Raw genomic sequence first — 6,231 nt, 5'->3', positions numbered from 1 at the left:
TTTTATGACCGTCTTTTGTCATTGTTTGAACTTTTCCTGTGTTTGTGGGCGCAAGTGTTGGCGGTAAGGTTATATAAGATACACACAGCTGTTCTATAGCTTTGTTTACTCAGCCTCCACTGCCTACTACGCTCACAAAGAACACATGAGAAGTGCTTCAATCAAACTGGTAGTCTAAACCACCAACTCCCAATCAGCCTGCACCCACACCCATTCTGTTTTCAGGAAGTTCAGGGATTCATCATGCTATGAAAAACCTCTGCTTTGCTCATAACAAAATGATGTGCTCTGTCAAATATGGTAAGATTATATCCAGTCGAGAAGAGTGTTGTAAAATATTTGTATTATTCATCGGTGACTCTTCATGGGAAAGTCACAAAAGCCAAACATGACCAGATTCATACTGAGTTAGTATAATGTGTTTTTGTGATTTGAAAGAAGGGCAAAATATTATATTTCCTAATGAAACTTATTTTGGGTTCGAGCGGCATCCTTTGGAGCAGTGGTTCGCAACCTTTTGGGTTACTGTACCACCAACTGAATTTCGCTCTGCCCAGAGTCCCCCTGATGTACCCCTCATGTGCACTTCACCAATAAGTCTATTGTCTCATGAGTCTTCTCATGTACCCCCTGTGGATAGGCCAAGTACCCCTGGTTAGTAAACACTGCTTTCGAGCATCCTTTGGTCCTCATAATAATGAGAAGAATGAGGAGACACAGCACCATGTGGCAAAGTTGACAAATTGCACAATGGCACAGAAACTAAACACATCCTCTCTGAAGTTTACAATTCCTGAGAAAGGGCTTGTGAGTCTTAATGACGGCAGGGGAACCAGGATTGACCCAGTAACTGGAAATGAATCTGCTCTGGATCTCAAATTCAATGTAAGGCAGATGTAGTTGGGAGGTTTTGGAGGAATCTACAGGAAGAACAAAAACCCACAAATTCTGCCAAACTCCAAGCATTGATTATGCAAGTATGGGCTGTCATCAGTGTGGCCCAGAATTGACAGCATGCCAGGGCGGATTGCAAAGGTCTAGAAAAAGAAGGGTGAACACTGCAAATATTGACTCTTTGCATCAACTTCATGTAATTGTCAATGAAAGCCTTTGACACTTATGAAATGCTTGTAATTATACTTCAGTATTCCACAGTAAGCAAAAATATTGAGACACTGAAGCAGCAAACTTTGTGAAAATTTATATTTGTGTCATTCTCAAAACTTGTGGCCACGACTGTACTGTACAGTAGGTAGTGATCACTATCATCCTATCATGAGGGAGGAAGAATCAGTAAGAAATTGATATTTGGAAAAGTGGAGTGGTTTCAGTTTCAAGAGTTGGGTGAACAGGAGCTGTCTCAGGTAGATCTTAATTCACCCTTGTTCCTGTTCCCAAGAAAGCTAAGGTAACTGAGCTAAACGACTACCGCCCGTAGCACTCACTTCCGTCATCATGAAGTGCTTTGAGAGACTAGTCAAGGACCATATCACCTCCACCCTACCTGACACCCTAGACCCACTCCAATTTGCTTACCGCTCAAATAGGTCCACAGACGATGCAATCTCAACCACACTGCACACTGCCCTAACCCATCTGGACAAGAGGAATACCTATGTGAGAATGCTGTTCATCGACTACAGCTCGGCATTCAACACCATAGTACCCTCCAAGCTCGTCATCAAGCTCGAGACCCTGGGTCTCGACCCCGCCCTGTGCAACTGGGTACTGGACTTCCTGACGGGCCGCCCCCAGGTGGTGAGGGTAGGTAACAACATCTCCTCCCCGCTGATCCTCAACACTGGGGCCCCACAAGGGTGCGTTCTGAGCCCTCTCCTGTACTCCCTGTTCACTCACGACTGCGTGACAACGCACGCCTCCAACTCAATCATCAAGTTTGCGGACGACACAACAGTGGTAGGCTTGATTACCAACAACGACGAGACGGCCTACAGGGAGGAGGTGAGGGCCCTCGGAGTGTGGTGTCAGGAAAATAACCTCACACTCAACGTCAACAAAACTAAGGAGATGATTGTGGACTTCAGGAAACAGCAGAGGGAACACCCCCCTATACACATCGATGGAACAGTAGTGGAGAGAGTAGCAAGTTTTAAGTTCCTCGGCATACACATCACAGACAAACTGAATTGGTCCACTCACACAGACAGCATCGTGAAGAAGGCGCAGCAGCGCCTCTTCGACCTCAGGAGGCTGAAGAAATTTGGCTTGTCACCAAAAGCACTCACAAACTTCTACAGATGCACAATCGAGAGCATCCTGGCGGGCTGTATCACCGCCTGGTACGGCAACTGCTCCGCCCTCAACCGTAAGGCTCTCCAGAGGGTAGTGAGGTCTGCACAACGCATCACCGGGGGCAAACTACCTGCCCTCCAGGACACCTACACCACCCGATGTTACAGGAAGGCCATAAAGATCATCAAGGACATCAACCACCCGAGCCACTGCCTGTTCACCCCGCTATCATCCAGAAGGCGAGGTCAGTACAGGTGCATCAAAGCTGGGACCGAGAGACTGAAAAACAGCTTCTATCTCAAGGCCATCAGACTGTTAAACAGCCACCACTAACATTGAGTGGCTGCTGCCAACACACTGACACTGACTCAACTCCAGCCACTTTAATAATGGGAATTGATGGGAAATGATGTAAATATATCACTAGCCACTTTAAACAATGCTACCTTATATAATGTTACTTACCCTACATTATTCATCTCATATGCATACGTATATACTGTACTCTATATCATCGACTGCATCCTCATGTAATACATATCACTAGCCACTTTAACTATGCCACTTTGTTTACATACTCATCTCATATGTATATACTGTACTCGATACCATCTACTGTATCTTGCCTATGCTGCTCTGTACCATCACTCATTCATATATCCTTATGTACATATTCTTTATCCCCTTACACTGTGTATAAGACAGTAGTTTAGGAATTGTTAGTTAGATTACTTGTTGGTTATTACTGCATTGTCGGAACTGGAAGCACAAGCATTTCGCTACACTCGCATTAGCATCTGCTAACCATGTGTACGTGACAAATAAAATTTGATTTTGATTTTTGATTTTTTTTTATTTGTAATTCAGATATTGCACCAGTCAATGACGGAATAAGAGGAGCAATAGTAGGGGCCTCAAAACAGGTGATTACTATGGGTAGATGGGGCTGTCAAGGATCGCTAGGCGTGGTGGGTGTGGAGTCAGGCGCAGAGAGCAGGGCTTCCAATGAATACACTTTATTCAGCTGGGTTCAGCCAACAACCAGGCAAAATGACCAATAAACCGATAAGTCCCCCAACCAGGGAAAATAACGGACAGCAAATCCTGGCTTAGGAAGACCACCAAAAACCCTGAAATTTCCATCCATAACTAAAACATTTTCCGACAAGATAGAACTGCCAAAGGGGGCGGTGTTGCAATCTACTGCAGAGATAGCCTGCAGAGTTCTGTCTTATTATCCAGGTCTGTGCCCAAACAATTAGAGCTTCTACTTTTAAAAATCAACCTTTCCAGAAACAAGTCTGTCACTGTTGCCGCTTGCTATAGACTGCCCCCAGCTGTGCCCTGGACACCATATGTGAATTGATTGCCCCCCATCTATCTTCAGAGCTCGTGCTGCTAGGTAACCTAAACTGTGACATGCTTAACACCACGGCCATCCTACAATCTAAGCTTGATACCCTCAATCTCACACAAATTATCAATGAACCCACCAGGTACAACCCCAAATCCGTAAACACGGACACCCTCATAGATATCATCCTAACCAACTTGCCCTCCAAATACACCTCCGCTGTTTTCAACCAAGATCTCAGCGGTCACTGCCTCATTGCCTGCATCCGTAATGGGTCTGCAGTCAAACGACCACCCCTCATCACTGTCAAATGCTCCCTAAAGCACTTCAGCAAGCAGGCCTTTCTAATCGACCTGGCCCAGGTATCCTGGAAGGATAGTGACCTCATCCCGTCAGTAGACGATGCCTGGTTATTCTTTAAAAGTGCCTTCCTCACCATCTTAAATAAGCATGCCTCGTTCAAAAAAATGTAGAACCAGGATCAGATATTGCCCTTGGTTCTCTCCAGACCACACTGTCCTTGAACAACACAAAAACATCCTCTGGCATTCTGCATTAGCATCGAACAGCCCCTGTGATATGCAACTTTTCAGGGAAGTTAGAAACCAATATACTTAGGCAGTTAGGAAAGCTAAGGCTAGCTTTTTCAAGCAGAACTTTGCATCCTGTAGCACAAACTCAAAAATGTTCTGGGACACTGTAAAGTCCATGGAGAAGAAGAGCACCTCCTCCCAGCTTCCCACTCCACTGAGGCTAGGAAACACTGTCACCACCGATAAATCGACGTCTGGCCATGCTTTCCACCTGGCTACCCCTACCCTGATCAACAGCCCTCCACCCCCCACAGCAACTCACCCAAGCCTCCCCAAATCCAGATAGCTGATGTTCTGAAAGAGCTGCAAAATCTGGACCACTACAAATCAGCCGGGTTAGACAATCTGGACCCTCTCTTTCTAAATTATCTGCCGAAATTGTTGTAACTTCTATTACTAGCCTGTTCAACCTCTCTTTCGTATCGCATGAGATTCCCAAAGATTGGAAAGCTGCCGCAGTCATCCCCCTCTTCAAAGGGGGAGACACTCTAGGCCCAAACTGCTGTAGACCTATATCTATTCTACCCTGCCTTTCTAAATTCTTCGAAAGCCAAGTTAACAAATTACCGACCATTTCAAATCCCACCGTACCTTCTCTGCTATGCAATCTGGTTTTAGAGCTGGTCATGGGTGCACCTCAGCCACGCTCAAGATACTTAACAATATCATAACCGCCATCGATAAGAGACATTACTGTGCAGCTGTATTCATCGACCTGGCTAAGGCTTTCGACTCTGTCAATCACAACATTCTTATTGGCAGACTCAAAAGCCTTGGTTTCTCAAATGATTGCCTCACCTGGTTCACCAACTACTTCTCTGATAGAGTTCAGTGTGTCAAAAAGGAGGCCCTGTTATCCGGACCTCTGGCAGCCTCTATGGGAGTGCCACAGGGTTCAATTCTCGGGCCGACTCTCTACTCTGTATACATCAATGATGTCGCTCTTGTTGCTGGTGATTCTTTGATCCACCTCTACGCAGACGACACCATTCTGTATACCTCTGGCCCTTCTTTGGACACTGTGTTAACTAACCTCTAGACGAGCTTCAATGTCATACAACTCTCAATCCATGGCCTCCAACTGCTCTTGAAATGCAAGTAAAACTAAATGCATGCTCTTCAACCGATCGCTGCCCGCACCTACCCTTCCATCCAGCATCACAACTCTGAACGGTTCTGACTTACTACAGATTCTGGACAACTACAAATACCTAGGTGTCTGGTTAGACAGTAAACTCTCCGTCCAGACTCACATTAAACATCTCCAATCCAAAATTAAATCCAGAATCTGCTTCCTATTTCACAACAAAGCATCCTTCACTCATGCTGCCAAACATACCCTCGTAAAACTGACAATCCTACTGATCCTCGATTTCGACGATGTCATTTACAAAATAGTCTCCAACACTCTACTCAACAAATTGGATGCAGTCTATCACAGTGCCATCCGTTTTGTCACCAAATCCCCATATACTACACACCACTGCGACCTGTATGCTGTTGTTGGCTGGCCCTCGCTTCATATTCGACGTCAAACCCACTGGCTCCAGGTCATCTACAAGTCTCTGCTAGGTAAAGCCCCGCCTTATCACAGCTCACTGGTCACCATAGCAGCACCCACCCATAGCACGCGCTCCAGCAGGTATATCTCACTGGTCACCCCCAAAGCCAATTCTTCCTTTGGCCGCCTTTCCTTCCAGTTCTCTGCTGCCGATGACTGGAACGTTCTGCAAAAATCACTAAAGCTGGAGACTCTTACCTCCCTCACTTGCACCAGCTGTCAGAATAGCTCACAGATCACTGCACCTGTACATAGCCCATCGGTAAATAGCCCATCCAATCTACCTCATCCCCATACTGTATTTATTTATTTATTTATCTTGCTCCTTTGCACCCCAGTATCTCTACTTGCACATTCATCTTCTGCACACTCTACCATTCCAGTGTCTAATTGCTATATTGTAATTACTTCACCATCATGGCCTATTTATTGCCTTTACCTCCCTTATCCTACCTCATTTGCACATGCTG

The sequence above is a fragment of the Oncorhynchus masou genome, chromosome 16 (genome assembly GCF_036934945.1).
Source record: "Oncorhynchus masou masou isolate Uvic2021 chromosome 16, UVic_Omas_1.1, whole genome shotgun sequence".
Taxonomy (NCBI): Eukaryota; Metazoa; Chordata; class Actinopteri; order Salmoniformes; family Salmonidae; genus Oncorhynchus; species Oncorhynchus masou.
Note: the sequence above shows the minus strand (reverse complement) of the source record.